At 40.5% G+C, this 17,489-nt stretch overlaps 1 protein-coding gene across 3 annotated transcripts in view; it reads left to right on the top strand.

Moving 5' to 3' along the window:
- Nucleotides 1-470: 470 nt before the first annotated feature.
- The window catches only part of LOC146653896 (galactosylgalactosylxylosylprotein 3-beta-glucuronosyltransferase 1), a 94,837-nt gene continuing 77,818 nt past the window's right edge, over nucleotides 471-17,489 (top strand). For all 3 annotated transcript variants that reach the window (XM_085380204.1, XM_085380205.1, XM_085380203.1), the window contains exon 1: nucleotides 471-1,014. The gene's annotated coding sequence lies outside the window, so the exon portion shown is untranslated. The remainder of the gene's footprint in view (nucleotides 1,015-17,489) is intronic.

Raw genomic sequence — 17,489 nt, 5'->3', positions numbered from 1 at the left:
GTGAGGCAATCCTTTGTCTGTGAGTGAATTCACCATCGCCAAAACCAACATATGCTCTTGCATACAGCGATGCTCCTCGTGACCAAGCTGTTGTCTTGTCAGAGATAAGGGATCTGTAAAGAAGAGTGGCACTGAGGAGTGGAGGTTGTGCGGTCTGCCTCTTACTCAGGGTAAGTAAAGTGGCAAACAAGACTTATCAGTGTACTTTTTCCCACTCTTTTTATTTTGCTCAGCATCTTTTTCCCTCCTGTTTCACTATTGCCCTTTCCCTCCTGCTTCTGAGCAGCTCCTCATTTCCTTCTTTCCTCACCCCCCTCTCGTGCTCCTTTCATTGCTGCAGCCCACCCTGCTCCGAGCTTTAATGGTACATGCCATTAGAAAGCCCGTCTCTGGAAGGGAGGAGGGGGGAGGGTGGTCTCAGCCTCAGCTAAGAGGCTACTTTAGTCTCCCAACATAAGCACATTCACAGATGTCCCTGAACGGGCAGAGTCTCCTCACCCATCACGACAGAGCAGCCCGCTCCTGTGTGAAGCGACGAGCCGTGGACAGAGAGGAACGCAGAGGGATAAAAAGCGAGGTAGTGAGAACGAGGGCGGGAGGGAGAGCAGGAGAAAGAAGAGGTGAAGAGCCACAGAGCAAAAAGAAATACATCGCTGTCACTCTGACGTCTCCCCCCCGTGCTCCCTGTTTTGGTGTGAATGCAAGAAGAGGAGAAGGGGGGAAAGGGGGAGGAAAATAAATCCCGGGAGCTTGAGTCGACTCTTTGCTTTATATTCCCATCTTTTTTTTCCTTTCTTTCTTTTTTTTTTCTATCTCCATCATCCAAGGCATGACGGCGAGTTTCAGCTGGCACTGCAGAATATAAGAAAGGGATGCTTTTTGAATGCCGCTTCTCTTCTGACAAGGGACAAGGAAGAGCGAAAGAGGGACAATAAACAGGATTTCTAGATTGATTGGGAGTCCTTATGCCGTATGCACTGGAATAGCAGGGTTGCTCTGAAGTCTTTCAATGAGGTAAAAAAATAAAAATAAAAATAAGATTATCTTTCTGTTTTCTGTGCGCCCGATTGGCTGTCATGGTCAGATATACATCTGAGAGGCACTTGAAAGCATGCACGTAGAAGCTTGACAGAGATAAACCCATTTCCATGCCGATCAGGTCTGGAACAGCAGTAGGGAGATTGCCATCTTTGTCCCTGGGTCGCCGTGAACAGCGGCACGCTGGAAGTGAGAGGGAGAATCTATTCGTGTTGCATGCCGCAGAGAGGCAGTGTGAGCAGGCTTTCTCTCTCAGGAGAAGAGTCTCGGTCGCCCTGATGAAAGGAATTGCTGATAATCCTCATGATGAGCATTTGAGTGCTGAAAGAGCAGAAGGGCAAGGAGAGATTTTCTCTCAACCAGAAGTGCCGCCACACACGGTCTGACTGGAATTTAGAGTCAGCTGGCAAATGGAAACATAAATTTACTGTGTATATATATATATATATAGATAGATAGATAGATATAGATAGATATAGATAGATATAGATATTAAAAGGTCTAGTGAACAATATACATCCCCCATGAAGAGTATAAAAGAAGAGTTGGTAATGGAACAAGATGCTGTTTTCAAAAAAGCAAAGTCCAAGCACTTTCACTTGTTACCCTGGGGAGCTATACACTCCCTTCTAGACAGAAAATAACAACTTGTCCACACCACTGAACAAAAAAAGAGCATTGGCTTGAGAAAAGGGAAGCTTGAGTTAACTGGGCTGTATGTTCTTTTTTGTGACACCCAGCCAGGAAACTCCCAGCTCTTTGAGAAAAGATGTAACACTTGCTCTCTCGGCCAGCACAGGTGCTCGACAAACATGTGCATGCAGAGAATAACTGTACTGTATGTATGCTGTCATTATATATTGTGGGTTTGGGTGATGATTGTGATTATTAGATGTTTGTGTGTGTACATAATTTGAAAGGTGCAGAAAATAGTGCTCCATCATGGGGAAGAGGGAAAGAGAGTGCAAATTTGGAGTGTGTATTGGTAATATCAATATTGCAGGGTTCAGTGCTTACTTACATGTGTTTGCTACAGGTTAGCTGGGAGTTCTTAGCCTACTAACAGAAGTGGAAAATCTTGCGCCATGTGGTTACAGGTCTGGAGGTCTGGGCTGTAGTCCTGAGTCCTTAGTCATGTGTCAAGACACATCAAGTTGTCTGTCCCTGGAAGTTCTGACTGGTACATTCACGGCATCCTCACACCCATCATGAATTCATTCATATTGGGCAAATATGCTTTCTCTCAGGCTCATATTAAAAACAAAAAACAAAAAAGTGACAGATTCGAAGAAATAAACAGTCCAAAATAAGTTGTTACACTTTGCTCCCTGTCTGATTTGGTGGAGTAATTTTTATAGTCTTTTTTTCAGCTAAGTGGTGTATTTATGTGCATTTGCAACATTAAATGAGAAATGAACCCAAAGCTGTGGTCGCTCAAAGGACAGTGTTTCTATTAGCCATGCTTAGACATACAGTTACAACACGGAAATATAGGCAAGTGTATAGCTCTGTTTCTCCACTTAATCTGTGTCACTGTCTGCATACATGACTGCAGCAACACCTGGTGCCTCTCTTTCCATTTTGTACAGTACGGTGGGCTAATGCTCACATGCAGTGAACCTGTGCATATTTGCTCCCAGCTGTTTCTCACACGGGTGTCGGGATGCTCGTGTAGCGCACATCTCCCTGACTGTGCATATATGAAGTCTCAGCTCAGTCTGGCAATGTCAGCAAATAGCATCCGTATCTCATTTATGGAAGCGGACGGCTTGTCATTTCGGTCTGTGTTCAAGGTTGCCCCCTCTTTGGCCACACAATACACAAAGCGCTCAGAGGCCAGAAATAAACACAAACACCGCCACCTTCCACCTGCCACCATAGCTCATGGTTTACAGGACAGAGCAGAACAGAGTCAGATAGGTTTTACAAATCTACTCCTCTGGATTTATTTCCTATTTTTTTATAAAAACCTTTTACCACAATTACATATAAATCAAAATTATTTTTGTTCTGCGACGCTATAAAGCCAAAATTTCAATATTTTCCCTGACTATCCAGTTTCCTTTATAGCAGTAATAGAATGGCCTGAAAGCCTCTTTTTCTCACCGTCTTCCAGAAGGTTGTAAAACCTTCTATGTAGAGTGCTAATTGGTAATGTAAACACTCAAATTTCTTTATTAGTAAACCTTTTCACTGGATAATAAACCTTGAAATGTTCAGAAATAAATGTCAGGAGCTCAGAAACAAAGGTTTTGAAATCCATATCACCAAACTTAGCCGTCTCCACACAATGGCCCTCATTTACTAACAGTGCGTATGCACAAATCTGTGCGTAAATGGTGCGTACAAACATTTCCATGCAGACATTAGCAAATGATTACAGCAGCATATTATCACATTTTTAACAGCACTGCTTTAATGTAAAGCGGCAGCAGATTTTTTTTTAAACAGTGAGGACTTCAGAATAAAAGTCACTATAATTAACATATAATACACTATAGCGCCACTATCCACAATCTTAAAGAGGTGCAGGTGTTGAATGTCCATGTGGAATACACATGTTCATCAGCAGCAGCTCAGCAGCATTTCACACCTCATTGCGCGGCGTAATAATATGTATGAAACCTGACAAGACGGAGGGATTAGACTTTGAACAAATGTTTTGAGAGCTATTGAGACGAAACCGCGGAGGTTCAGAAACAGAGAGCACCACGTGGGTGGATGCCAAGCAAGTCTACCTACACTGAGAGCTTGCAGATAAAGGTTTTGGAGCTGGACAACTTTCATTTATGTTTGATGTCTGTTGGGAGTGTGTTGTAGGTTTCTCTTTGAAGGTAACCAAGCTCCTCTGAAGATTCAGTCATGGAGCTGCCCAGCCTTGGGCAACAGAGGGGTAAAGCAGTACGTGACAGTACATTGTCTTTATCACAAAGGACAGTGTATATGGCTTAACAAAGTCTAAAGCAGCCAGTATGTGTCTGTACAGAGTAGTATACTGTTCCCCATAAATCTCAATGATCATGAAAATAAAATAGATGAAAAAAATCAGACTGTTTGCCAGAAGGCTTTGTCACCTCTGCTTGCAAATATCACACACTGTCGTGAGCAAATACAACACCAAAATGTGTGCCTGTATTTCACATTTACATTGAAAAATGAAACTGCCTCAAAGTACTAGTATTACACCAGAAAGCGATGTTTATTACTTATGAATGGTGAAGAAGAAACTGACTTTCTGCCTATTTTTTATGAAAAACACCTGTTAATTCCTTTCATTCATTTTGTGCCCCCCTGCATCAACACCAATTATCCACTTTATTAAAACATTATTTTGCACCAGGAACAGAGAGTGTGTTGATTTTTTTTTTTTTTAAACCCATCTTTATCTTCCACCCCTGTCTCTAAGTGTTCATGGTGCGAAAGCTGGGTAAGGATGAATGGAAGACAGATGAGATTTAGACTTGATTCAAGGTTCTTTGTTATATAAATATTTGTTTCTTAGCACTGTATGTAAAAGCTCAGTCTGGGCAACAGTGTCAAAAGCTGAACTTTTAATTGTATGAAAACAAATGATGGCACGGTCTGAATATGGCCCAAGGCAGTAGGTGGGGAGGGCGGGCTAAAAAATATGCCCTTTGTAATGAACAAGCATAGAAGCGAAGTAAAAGCAAAATGACAACTAAAAACAATCTGCTGGGCCTTGCAGCAGTGTTGTTGTACCTCAGCGGATTACACTCCACGGGGCACTTAAAATCTGTCTGGCTGCCCATTAAGACAGCCACTATCCTGGCTCATTAATGTCCTGCAGAGGAATTAGAATAAACGGTGCTCTACAGACTCACGTTGGCAGAGGCTCTCTGCCTTCTCTCCAGCAGCTTTTCTCCCTCCAGGGACAGCAGTTGTTTGCCCGCGGTACACCAGAGTAGCTTGGAGTGACCAGCAACACCAAATAATTAGATGCTCCACTCCTCCAAATGGCTGTAGCTGTTGAATTCATCCTGACTTGTTACAGCTATTTCAGGGACGATGCCAAATATAATCACTGTGTAGGATACCAACACTCACTTCAATGGGAAAATTGGGTTTGAAAAGCAAAGATTATAAGAAGAGGTTGGGATCTTGAAAGTAGCGAGCGATGACGCTCATAATCAAGTGCATTAAAGTCAAAGGAAAAGAGTGCCTGGAGGGGGACTAGATTAAGTTCTTCTTGTTTTTTGTTTTTCTGAGCAAGTTTTAGCATTTTTTAACAAGTGTTTAAATCTCCTGAAAGGTTATTGCTTCATAGCTTCTTACTTCTTACTTTTAAATTGCAGTTATGAACAAAAAAAAGGGGAAAAAATATATTAGATACCATAATTTGTCAGGTGGAAACCATTGCATCCTGTCAAATACATCACTATTCCTCAGGCCAAGGGAGGAGACCCTCAGCTTTGGTTGTTCTTTTTGTTGCTGCTGCCATGTTCTTGCGTTATAAATGCATCCCGCCACTAGATGCCTCGTTCACTAAATCAATGTCAAATGAAAATAAATCTGTTTTTTTTTCTTCTTCTTCTTTTTCATTTTAAACCAACAAAAGAAAATCAATGTGTCAGTTCAATAAACTACACAAGTATGTTTCTCTTCTTGCCGTATTGCCGCGGGGAAATGAATTCAAATTTTTCAACGAAAAAAAAAAGAAAGAAAGAAATGTGACATTTTACCAGCTTCAGCTAACGTGTTTATTTCGCATACGCTGAACAAGTTGGTCTGATCATTAATCAAATGAGCAACGGGGATTTGCTGCTTTGGCTTGTAATGCTGTTTACCAGTTTAATCAGTAATGCTGCACGATTCAAATAAGTTTACCCTTTTTCTTAATTATTTTGTTCTTGTATAATCTCATTATGTGTATTTGTGGCTAACCATAGTCCCTGGGGGAAGTTCTGCTGTTTTAGAAAAAAAAAGAAGGGAGAGAAGCTATTAGAGACAGCTGGCAGTGTGGTATCAGTTGTGTTCACATTCATCGGGCATGCTGTAGATTAGGAGCAGAGATGCTACCGGAGGCATATCGTATGTGCAGTCGCATACTCTATGCGACTCTCTCAATTACCCTCTCGAGAAAATTCTAGAGGCTTTGACGTAAATCCCTCAGCTTTAACTGCAATAAGCATCCGTCCACCTCTCCAGGGGGAAAGGATCACCTTTTGAACATGCTGAGAGATTATTGCAGTGGTTCATAAATGTGTCCATTTATGAACCTCAGCCAGCTGCAGCCAACAAATGCAATGCAATGAAAAAAAGTGGTCTACCCATGAAAAAGAGATTGTGCTATTTCTCAGAAGCAGTATGAATAAAGAATGTGCTTCATATAATCAATATTGGTATTTATAGAACGACGTCTATTCAGCATAAAACTTCTAATTGACTACTAATTGACATAATGGATGGGTAATAATATGAGTAAAGCTGACAGCTGAGACATGGCATAGACTAATTTGCTTTCTGCTTAACCCTGATTAACTGCTCACCTCAAAGCGGGCTTACACCAAAAAAGAAAAGGCATCTTTCTAAGCTGATTAGGATGTATTTTGACCTCTTACATGTTACATTGTTAAACACGCCTTGCAGGTAAACTGACATTTTGATGGAGGTTTTTCTCTGATTCTCTGAGTTTTCCACTGATCTTTACTTTGTAATGCAAAAACAGTTTGTTTTCAACAAATCAGCAACTTTGGTTATTCTTGTTTTTGTTGTAGGTGGATTCTATACTCAGTCTGTGTTCCCATCTGTGGCCAGATCTGTGATCTTTGAAGGTGTTCAGCTTCATCCAGAATAACTCCTGATATCTCACCTTTGTTACCAGCTATACAGGAGCCAAGACTAGCATCTTGCACTTTTCCTCTTTCGTGGTGCATTGTGTAAATATTGAGATGCTATGCACTCGACAAAAAATAAATAAATTGCTCTTTGGTAAGCAGGTCCTTGATGTGTTTTGAGAAATCATTGTTAGAATTAACGATGGTGCTAGACGTGAGAATTCATCAGTAGGCTGCATCTCATTTGTGCTGAGCTCCATTCATAATGTTATTAAGAAACTGGATGTTTGACAGACAGAGACTGTGTTTCTCTATCATGTTATTGACTCACCTGAGACCAGTCGCAGCAGATGGTTGCCTGTCTCTGAGCCTGGTTCTACTAAAGGTTTCTTCCTGTTAGAAGGGTGTTTTTCCTTCCCACTGTTGCCAGGTACTTGCCCATATTTGGTCGTCTGATTGCTGAGGCTTTCTTACCATCACTGTGGGCTCTTTACCTTACAACATAATGCACCTTCGAGTGACTATTGTTGCTATGTGACTATTTGGTGCTATGTAAATAAAAGTGAATTCAACTGACTTGACATGTTGCCAGTTAAACTAATAAGCTACACCACCTATTTTTACAGACATTTTTTGGTCCCTGTCGCAACCTTTTTGAGACATCAAACTTAAAAATGGCCTTATCGTTTTCTCAACAAAATAAATTCTCTCAGCTTAAACATTTAATATGTTTTATGAGTTTCATTTTAAGTGAAATATAGGCTTTATGAGATTTGCAAATCTCAATCTATTGTCACTTCCATACCAACGTTTTTGGAATTGGGCTTGAAAATATAAACACTTAATATTCACTAAGTAAAAAATAAAATAAAATAAATCTTTGAGTCACGCTGTTGTGATTGGCAAATACTTTCCTTAAACTACACCCCTGCAGATTCTGTTCACAGAAGGCGGCCATATTAACACCTGCCAAAGCAGAGCTACAGTTCCTGCCACAGTACATGGAGCTGGTCTCCAGGACCACATTTTGCAATGACACACACACAGACAGACTTACAAGGTGAGAACAATGCCAGCCTCACTACTGCAGTTCATAATAAACTGACTGACCCTTTGAGGGCGTGCATGAGATTCTGTCTCTCTGTCACAGTTCACAGTGTAAGCTGCAGTTGTGGACCTTTGCAAAAACCAGCTTAGTGTGAAATAAGAAGAAATGCCAGGCTACTAGTGCGTCAATTTTCTAAATGATTTTCTAAATGATTTTCTAGATCTGAGACCAATCGGATTTACTAATCTATCCCATGAAAACACTATTTAAAACCATGACATTCTTGTGTTTTTTGTATTTTTTATCTTTTTTTTTTTCATTTTATCCACCAGTGCTGGATGTGCTGAACTCATTTTCTGCCATGGCGCAATCATCCTCGTCACACAGTATGAAATAGGATTGGCACAGTGAGGCCTGTCTGGTTTTCCTATTCAGAGTTACTCGAGCTAATGTATGCAGCAGTTGTGACTGTTTTGACTTAGTGAGACGGATAAACACTCCTTTACAACCGGGAATTGCTCTAGATTAAATATTAATGAATGTTTCTTCCGTGTGTGAGAAATTTACATATGAAGACCAGCAATATCAAGCAAGATGGACCAAAAGTGATTAAATTCATCGTTTTTGATTTCACTGTTAAATTAGGTTTGTTATGATGGACCTTTAGAGGAACTAATTGAAAATATGCCCACTTTAAGAAGTCGGGGTGACATGAGTGAGAGGAAGAAGGATTTCATGTTCCAAAAAAACACTGCCTTATGCATAACGAGGAGTGAGACATGACAGGCCTCAACTAGCCTGTTGTTATTGTTCTAGTTGACGTGACTGCGTGGCATTTCATGTGCAGTGGGTGCCAATTACATCCCACTGGCAATCAATGCAAAGTGTCCCCGCTGCCGCTGATATACTATTAAAATGTGGGTTTGAACCACTTTAGTAAGTTTACTTTGCGTATGAAATATCGTCTCTGTTGTTGCTTTTGGCATCTGTGGATGAGAGGCCCGCTTTGAGGTGACGTGCTTTTTGCGACTAATTGTTACGATCAAGTTAAAGTCAAAATTTGAAAAGGACGAGCTGACCCGTTGGAGCGTCTTTTCATTTATCACCTTCTCTGCTCTGGGCTTCAATTTTTGAGCTTAATAAGAGCAGGGAGCAGCAAGTCTGACCGGCGTTAATTTGCTAAGCTTCTCAGCTATAAGAGTTAATTACCGTGAACAAACTGTGAAATACAGATACAAAATAAAGAGCTTAAACTGTTCATGCTTGTAATCATTTCCATAATCATTTCATAAGTGTTAAGTCTCTCTGCCAAAGAAGACTGGCACATTATGAAACGCGTGGACTTCAACGACAGCAGGCTTTCAAAGTCTATATTTCAGAACATGGAGAACGTCGACAGATGCCGAGTCTAATTTCTCTGTACTTAATGCTAACTAAGTTGTAGTTTTTATTTGCAGTCCTGAGGGCTGCTGCGTGGTGCCCCTTAGGCTACAGCTACGGAGCTTGTCCGTACCATCTGACTGCAGATATGATGGCCATGAATATTATCATTATCACTTAAAACATATCCAGAAATTACTAGAGCAGAAACTGAGCAATGACTTGTGCAGTCATGGTGCACAATTTGCACTTTATTTCAGCATGGGCATTCATGGCACTTCATAGCATGGCCTTGATGTTCATTTTACTGTAAGGTCAGCATTTAAAAGGCACAATCTGTAATATAACTATGGGAACCACTTATAACGCATTTTCATGCTGCTTTTGGATGATCACTAAAAGCAGCTGGGCTTTGAGACATTATAATCACAGACAATGTGAAAAAAGTGGACTGAAAGGGTAGCTGGAATTAATGTCATATATGGATTGTTACAATTTTCAGTAGAAAATGAGGGTCTATTGAAAAATAAACACATCCTAATGCATCTTTGTCACTGACCTGACCTGAGAGTAATGCATTGCAGGGTGGAACACACTGTCATCTACGTCAAGTTTAGCCGTCTCCCTGTAAGGCAGGTGATTTCTGAATGACTTATCCAGTTGTGTTCTTAACAGATCAATAGAGCAGTGCACTGAGGGACCTATTATACTGTTTCCTCTTTAGATTCCAGCGCAGTTTGAGAGGATCTCAATGAGAATGAATCAGCACTGTAGTCCTTTTTGTTCCCGTGAGAGACTCTGAGAAATATCTTATTCATGTCTACCTCATCTTTGCAAAAGTACAGGGGGAATGGAGCAAAAGAATGCTAGACAAGCTTTCTGTAAATTGTTACTGTGTAGATAAAGTGGTAGTTGCATTAAATGCCATCTAGGTATCTCTGACAGCGTAATAATTGTTTGTGCTGCCTGATGACGCACCCGTGTGAACGTGCGGTGTGTCCAAAATGCTGCGCGCTGATCAAAGTGGCTGTGTGAACATTTTCAAACGTGGAACTTGATGCCCGGCCTCAGGCGGAGCCCAGCTGGAACCCGCCTCAGCTATGTGGTGTCCAGTAATCTCGCATCTGTTCTCCTGATACGATTTATGTACACAAATCTATATGGGAATGTCTGTTTCTACTATTCATATATGTTAAATTAGCAGTAAACTGTGGTATAATGTGCTCTCATTAAGCATAGCAAATTTAATTTTAGCTCAGTGTCTTTGTTATTGAATGAAAACAACACTAGGCAACATGAAAGCTCATCATTGCAGCAACACAAATGCACCCGCAGCGAGCACCTTATCAGTTAAAGTGAGTCTGTGTGTATGCATGTCCTTTGTTTTTTACTTCCATAGACACAAATTCTGTAATTTGAATGAATGCCAATAGGCTGTGCGTGGCTACAAGCTGCTCAGTTTAGCATTATTGGTAGGCGCAACTGAACAGAACAATGTTCACACTGATGGAAGGAGTCGAGTTATAATATGCAGTGGGTTGGAGGCCCGAAACGAATGCCCTTGTGTGATTGATTACGCGCTACAAGCTAATGAGATAAACAGAGCCTGAATCGATTCAGCCGAGGTGGAATCATGCCAGAGGGGCATATGCAGCCATGTGCAATGACTCTATTGACACGCTCATATTCAAAGGATCGGTGAAAGAAACCAAGCTCCGGTTTCAGCTGAGAAGAGAGCTGTGTCCTCTTCCACTGCACGGAGCTGCTTTATACCCAGCACTGCAATAAGGGTTATTGTGGTCAATTCAAACACTCACGATGAGATCTGACAAGCTAGATACTTACTGCTAAACAACCACTGTTAAGGAAACCTTTTTTCAAAAACAGACAAGAAAATGGCATTGTAACAGGCCACCTAGAATTAGCAGATGGCAGAGAATCTTCTACTTTAGATGGTGACAAAGCCTAACAGCAGTTTACAAGTGTGAACAACCATCAGCATGGGAACTATTTTCTGTAGCTGCTGCAGTTTTGGCTCATTGGCCAGTGATAGATATTCCAACTACTGAGGTTGACCAATTAAAGCTTTATGTTTCAACAAGACAACTAGGGGAGGATAAAAACGGCTGGGCCGGGCACCTGTGAGTGCCTTTCCAGGAGCTAAATGCTGAGCGTGTTTAAGGCGGTGAATTAGAAACATTGAGTCCAGAGACAAACTATTTCATATAATTGTGGTCACGCGTGAGATACTTTGTAAGGTTCAAAAGAAGCTAAATACTTGTTTGTCCCACTCCCTGGGGCTTGACCTTACACACCAATATTCCAACATGAGTTGTATTTTTCCATGTTGCATCTTAATTTCTATCAGCACGGACAGCGTTTGAAACACAGATCGAGCATGGTGGATTTTAAGCCTTTTCACGCTCTCCGATAAGCACGACTGCAGGGAAATACGACCAAACTCCTAGAAGGGCATTCACAGGGGGCGTGTTCACTTGACTGCTTTACGATTGTGTCACTCAAAGTCTTGTCTGCACACTAGAGGACACGAGGGGGAGATTCATCAGTCACTGAAAATAGGGAGTGGAAGATAAAGTACAGTAGAGTATGGCATTATTAACTTTTTTTGCAGAGGACAAAGGGGACGGGTGTGCCAGTGTCTACGTGCCTCCAAAGGCTTAGAGGGAAAACACAAAATTTCATCAGTGTCCAAGTGCATAAAAATTAATTTGTTGTAGTGTCTGATGATAAGCCTTTAGGCAGGAAGGCAGCAGAGTGGCAGGGTTGTTACAATTCCTACACAGATGAACAGTTCAAAGAGAGAGGCTTTTTCATTTGCGTCCAGACTTTCCCCATGAGACTGACATTTCCTTTTGCCACAAAAGATCATCTGTGTGTTTGTGTTTGGAGGTGCATTATCGTTAAAGGCTTAACATATATGTTTATGTGGCCTGTACAGTACACTTTAGAAAGGCAGGATCTCCTACATTAAACGAGGCTTAATCATTAAAAGTTAAATATGTGAAAGTGTTAAGTAGCTTAAGCATCATCACAAATGATTCTTGTTTTTTTTTTTTGTTTTTTTGCTCAGTCATTTAAAACAGTGAACTCATATATAGCAACTGTAAAGTATAATACTGTTTAAACTGTAATCCTGTAGCAAGCTCTTCATTCAATTTCAAAGAAGTGTTTTTATGTTAAGTCTAGAAGGCACAGCCTAAATCTACGAGTTATGTAAGAAGCCCAAGCTTCAGCTAAAGGAATCACGTGCTCTTTGTACTTTAGAAAAATGATGTAGTACACATCTCCTTCAAAAGACGCTAAACTGGCTGATTCCACGGTTCAGTGGTTGTACGGTGCAGCAGCAACAGTGATGCTAATCACCACATGACTCATGGTGATTGGCAATGTTCGAGTGAGGCCTCGATGATGCTAAATTTGAGTATAGCAAAAATAAACAGGCTTCTGCACTACATTCAAAACTGGGAAATCAATATGGTTTCAGCCACGCCACACTGCAAATGAAAAGCATGCATGCCATGATAATGGATATGGATTCCTGCTTGTGTGGCTCATATTTCAGCACCATGCTGTGCTAAAAATCTTCATATTTAGCACTAAAGGAGATGGTTGATGGTTGTGCACAGGAGAGGAAGTGAATTTTTTTCTGGTGTGACCTCTTTTAGAATTACTGCCAAAAGAGCAGAGGAATAGTCACTTTGTGTGGCTGCAATATTCTTTTTGAGTAGACCTTTCCTTTAACCTATAACTGCTTAGCATATAGTACTGTAGGTGGGTTTAAAAGGCCACTGCCAGATCTGCCTGCTGCTGCTCTTATAATTAGTAGCGGTCAGAGGCCAGCACAGCAAACACAGAGTGGAGATGAACTTTTAGACGGCGGGTAAAATGCAGCAAGGTAGGCAAACATTACTGTATGCAGAAGAGACAGTGAGGAATCAAGGCAGAAAGAGCTACATTAGAATACATATCCTGCTGAGAGAAGTTCCATCACAGTCTTGGGATGTCTCACATTGTTTGTAACTACTAAGACACCTTGTCTGCATCAGGCGTCCTGGTGTGTCTTTCTGTTTGTGAGCCTTTGATGACGGTGTGTTTGTGTGTCTCTCAGGGTCACAGCGTTGTATTCCGGATATATTTGCTTCGTGAACAAGTTGTGGGTTTTTCTGTGGCTCTCAAGGATGATGTTACCAAGGTGATTCTGTGGTTGTCACAGGAAATATTGTCCAGCCAAGATGAATCTGGTCATAAAGAAGATACAATTTTTATTTTTTTATATATTTCACTGGGAATCATCGGATCATCTAGGATCATGTTTTCATGGCTTTATAAACTCTTATGATTCCGATCAAAGCATATAGGCTCCTTGATGTTAATGGGACGTGGGTGACTATAAACATAAGCCATCCCCACTTATATTTAACTGGCTTTAATCTAGATATGTTTTCACATTCAGATTTTAATTTAAACATTTGGTTGAATACTTTCTTTATATTGTCTGCATATTCTCAGAAATTATCACTGAAAAGCAGTGTCTGTGTTGATGGACATTAAAAGGGTTACATGGCAAGCCTAGTTAGCCTGTGATGTTAGCTTGCATAAGCAGACTACACAGCTCTGACTAGAGCCCGGCTGATAAAGGATTTTGGAGACAAAAATCCAATATTCCGATATTTCTCTGACACCATTAGCCATTTATTTTATTTGCTCTACTCCACAGCTCGGATTAGCTGATTGTTGTTTGCCGCACTCTAAACACATGTTGCAGAGTGCCCTCTGATGGACAAACTATGCAACATCAACACTCCTAACATGTCTGAAGGGTGTTTCTCCCATTTCTTCTGCACTTTTTTATTTTAATTCATGGGCCTTTGCAGATGATAGATTGAGAAATAACTAATATTAGCAGACAATCTCGGGCTGCTGACAATTGTGTTGGGCCCCAGCTATGACATGAGTCAGACAGAGTTGATGATAACAGCCAAAATCACGCTATAATCAGTCAAGCAATAAAATTAACTCCATCCAGACGCCTTTGTCACAATCCATTTTCTCTAAGATGTCCAAAAGCTGTAATATCATCCCTTGAATATTCTGCTTAATAGTTGCTGTAAAATTATAGCTTAGAAGCAGATATTCATATTCATTCACAGTCATTCTGATATGTATGAATTGTGGCTGAATATGCTGGTTTAACCTGGTCATCTCTTACTCTTACCCATTTATAATAATAATAATAATAATAATAATAATAATGCAAACATTGTCCTATACACTGTGCTGATAGGAATCAAACACATTCAGACACTGTTCTATAGTCAAACCTATGTTTAACAAAGACAAATCCACTATTTTACACATTTCATCCTTGTTTCTTTTTGGACCAAAAATTACAGCGGTGAAGTTCCACTTTCAAAATCTCATCAGCACTCACTTCAGTGTAATTACATTTTTTCTCCATTTGTTAAGCTCTCTCAAACAAGAACAACATGCAAGAATGCTTTATCCCACTTTAGTTCATTGATTTCCGTTTTGAGTTAAACATCAGTAGTGCTTTGTTTTGTGTTAGTTTAAAGAAAATCTATGCAGATGCAAAGTTGTAGTTTTCCTGCAGAGAATCTTATTAAAACAGGTGATCAGTGCTACTAAAGAATAAAAAAAAAACACTTGAATAATAAAACTGCAAGCATTATGTCAAAAGCAGATAGCTTAACAGATTAAATAAACAGGCAATGGCTTCATGGGGATCGAAATAGACAGGCTTTGAGTGTGGTCTAAGGCGGTGATTACTTCAGCATCCAGATCGATTAAAATTGTCCAGATCACCAAAGTCATTTTCTGAACCAAGCAAAGGGGATGACAATTTGTTTTTTGGACCACACACGAGCAGATTTTTGTTAGTTTGTTTCGTTACTTGTTTGTGCCTGGCTTTCATCCTGAGCTTGTGTAATGAGTGATTAGGGAGGCCAAAAGGGCTAAATGTAAGAGGGTTTAACCCAGTGAAAAAAAGAAGAAAGGGTATCCTGCAAAGCCGCGTTAAGCTTCAGTTATCTGATAAACGCAGTGTGCCCAAAGTAGCTTCAAAAACCAGCTCCTCACTCGATTAAGAACAATGTAGTACTGTCCTGGCTCCATAAGGAAGGAACAAAAATAACAAACCAATCTTAGGAATACCTTGTGATTGCTGAAGTTTTATCGATTGGGTGTTAACCACTCAATCGATAAAACTCGCTCACACTTTCCTCCATTGTTGGCGGGTAGAAATAATTAGGAGTGTTAGGATCCAAACAAAATACATTTTTTCAGTACCATTGTAGCCTTGGTAAACAGCTGCAAAGTGTCTAATAAATGCCACACGCATAGAGTGTGTTCACTTCTTAAAATATCAGGGGTTGTTCATGTCCACACAGAGTTGTGTATTTTTTCGGAGTTTTGATTTTCAAGTCGAAATTCAACACACAACTGACTTGGTTTAAATAATTTCCATCCTGACATTATTCCCTCTCTCGTTTAAACATAATTGCACCATCATGAATCACTTATACCTACAAAGAGCGATCAAAATATAACTAATAATAAAACTGAAGTAGCTGGGAAATGTACACCTACATCTCAATCAAGGCAATAAAATTTAATAAGCCTTTGAAACCGCAAACAGTGGTTGAATCCAAACATATTGTACAAACATGGCAAGAGATTTTGTTAATCAAAATCCCCTGATGTCAAAAGGAAGAGGGGGTGAAGAAAAAAAAATAAAAAGACAAAGACTGAAAATTTTCCTCTGGCTCAGATTAGCACACACAGCACGTAGGCCTACAGAGATACCAACACTGAGTTTTCTCACAACTGAATACTGACAGGAAATGTTAACTCAAACCTGTTTGCCCCAGGAAACATCTCAAGGTTAAGAGAAGCCATGCATGAGGTCTGTATTCTCTGAAAGAAGACCTGCGCCCTTAGACCACCTGAGCCATTTCTTTTTCTCTCCGAGGTACCAAAATACATCTCCATCCAGCTTTCCAATGTAACCAGTAGCCTCAATTTGTCTGCTTGGACCTCTGTTTTGCCTAAAGGCACTGAAGTTGATTAAAGAGACGGTGTCAGATATGAAGCACCTCTCGCAGACCGTTACCAGTTGGAGGCCAGAGTGCTCACGCGGGTGTTTTTTCACATGGAATCACCTTGACACAGCACCTCTGATATCACTGGGCCTTAACTCAATCTCACCATAGTATGGTGTTAGATGAAGCAGGCAATAAGCTGTGAGGATGAACGGACAAAAAGCAATACGCCCAAGCTCTATTACTGTTAATTGAACTGGAAAGGAAGAGGGATATGTTAGAAAGACAGGCAACAGGGAGAGAAAGAGATAGTACATGGGGGTAATATACAGAGAGAACCTCCAGTAATAGCAATCTTATCTCTAGGTGAACTTAAGGTATGCAAGAGGTTAATTCAGTGTCGCATCGGAGAGACGGGTCCATTACACCGTCTCATCTGAGATATAGAGGCATGATGGTATCGCTACCTATCTGGGAATAAAAGCCAATTTGTGTAGGGATTTAGAGCTAATTGTAGATGCATGAAATCCAAAATGACTTCTCGTGTGTTACCAGCTGAAAACAAATGTGCTTCAGAAGTTTCGGACTTACAAGCTGATGAAAATTAATCATTTTTTTCTCTTTGCTGTTTTATTAGCAAAGATTTATTAGCAGAGATTGTCATGCTTGCTGTCTATAGATTATGCATTAATCCAAATCCCATTTACAGTACAGGCATTAATTTCCCAAAGGTGTCAGACACAAGTAACATTTTGCTCAGCAGCTCTGAAAGAGGAAGAGGAGACGGGACCGTCATTTGCTCTTCTCTGTTCCTGTGAGTGCAGACGTCTGATGGGTCAGGAATTCTGCAACAGCTGGGGCCACAAACACACAGGATATATTCTGCTCAGTCAAAGCTACCTGCGGCATGCGAGACTAAAGGACATCTACAGGTTCTGTATTTGCGTTATCTCAGAGCTCGTATTGCCTTCGTTGGTATTTTGAGCGACATTTCCTTGAGGTCATTCATACCACTCAACATCTGATGTGTTTAGAGCTGCTCAAGGCTGAGCGAAGAAACAAATAATTTCACATTCAAGTGGCATGTTCTGATAAGCACCTGACAGAATTTCAAAAAACCCCAAACTAAACTGTCCACCATGATTGTTT

This window comes from Rhamphochromis longiceps, linkage group LG14, assembly GCF_057381845.1.
Source record: "Rhamphochromis longiceps isolate RC_006_pf linkage group LG14, R_longiceps_female_GT1.1, whole genome shotgun sequence".
Classification (NCBI taxonomy): domain Eukaryota; kingdom Metazoa; phylum Chordata; class Actinopteri; order Cichliformes; family Cichlidae; genus Rhamphochromis; species Rhamphochromis longiceps.
This window is presented reverse-complemented; position numbering and strand designations above follow the sequence as displayed.